Below are 1,803 nucleotides of genomic sequence, written 5' to 3'. Positions count from 1 at the left end.
CTAGCACAAACTGGGATACAGATCGAAAGAGGCGCAGGCCTCCTGCCTGGGATCCTCCTAACTACTCCAGGTCGTCGTCAGCGGGCAGCACGTAGTAGTAGGCACCTCCGGTGTAGTAGGGGTCGTCGTCGACGGTGGCGTCTGGCTCCTGGACTCCAGCATCTGGTTGCGACAACCAGAAAGAAAGGAAAGGGGGAAAAGGGGGGAGAAAGCAACCGTGAGTACTCATCCAAAGTACTCGCAAGCAAGGAACTACACTACATATGCATGGGTATATGTGTAAGGAGGCCATATCAGTGGACTGAACTGCAGAATGCCAGAATAAGAGGGGGGGTAGCTAGTCCTGTCGAAGACTACGCTTCTGGTCACCTTCGTCTTGCAACAGGCAGAAGAGGGTAGGTCGACGTCCTCCAAGTAGCATCTCCAAGTAACATCTCATAGCATAATCCTACCCGGCGCTCCCCTCCTCATATCCCTGAGGTAGAGCGACCACCGGTTGTATCTGGCACTTGGAAGGGTGTGTTTTATTAAGTATCCGGTTCTAGTTGTCATAAGGTCAAGGTACAACTCCAAGTCGTCCTGTTACCGAAGATCACGGCTATTCGAATAGATTAAACTTCCCTGCAGGGGTGCACCACATAGCCCAACACGCTCGATCCCATTTGGCCGGACACACTTTCCTGGGTCATGCCCGGCCTCGGAAGATCAACACGTCGCAGCCCCACCTAGGCACAACAGAGAGGCCAGCACGCCGGTCTAAACCTAAGCGCACAGGGGTCTGGGCCCATCGCCCATAGCACACCTGCACGTTGCGAGGGCGGACGAAAGCAGACCTAGCCTAGTGGCGTTCCAGTCCAATCCGGCGCGCGCCGCTCCGTCGCTGACGTCTGAAGTGCTTCGGCTGATACCACGACGTCGGGATACCCATAACTACTCCCACGTAGATGGTTAGTGCGTATAGGCTCGTAGCCAGACTCAGATCAAATACCAAGATCTCGTTAAGCGTGTTAAGTATCCGCGAACGCCGAACAGGGCCAGGCCCACCTGTCTCCTAGGTGGTCTCATAATCCTACCCGGCGATCCCCTCCTCATATCCCTGAGGTAGAGCGACCACCGGTTGTATCTGGCACTTGGAAGGGTGTGTTTTATTAAGTATCCGGTTCTAGTTGTCATAAGGTCAAGGTACAACTCCAAGTCGTCCTGTTACCGAAGATCACGGCTATTCGAATAGATTAAACTTCCCTGCAGGGGTGCACCACATAGCCCAACACGCTCGATCCCATTTGGCCGGACACACTTTCCTGGGTCATGCCCGGCCTCGGAAGATCAACACGTCGCAGCCCCACCTAGGCACAACAGAGAGGCCAGCACGCCGGTCTAAACCTAAGCGCATAGGGGTCTGGGCCCATCGCCCATAGCACACCTGCACGTTGCGAGGGCGGCCGAAAGCAGACCTAGCCTAGTGGCGTTCCAGTCCAATCCGGCGCGCGCCGCTCCGTCGCTGACGTCTGAAGTGCTTCGGCTGATACCACGACGTCGGGATACCCATAACTACTCCCACGTAGATGGTTAGTGCGTATAGGCTCGTAGCCAGACTCAGATCAAATACCAAGATCTCGTTAAGCGTGTTAAGTATCCGCGAACGCCGAACAGGGCCAGGCCCACCTGTCTCCTAGGTGGTCTCAACCTGCCCTGTCGCTCCGCCACAAAAGATCCACACAGAGGGCCGTCGGGACAAAGGTCCTTTCAGCCCCCAATCCGTGAATCACTCGCGGGTACTCTTCGAGCTGACCCGACTTTAGT

Source organism: Triticum aestivum, chromosome 7B (assembly GCF_018294505.1).
Source record: "Triticum aestivum cultivar Chinese Spring chromosome 7B, IWGSC CS RefSeq v2.1, whole genome shotgun sequence".
Classification (NCBI taxonomy): Eukaryota; Viridiplantae; Streptophyta; class Magnoliopsida; order Poales; family Poaceae; genus Triticum; species Triticum aestivum.
The sequence above is the reverse complement of the archived record's forward strand: the minus strand, read 5'-3'. Positions refer to the sequence as shown.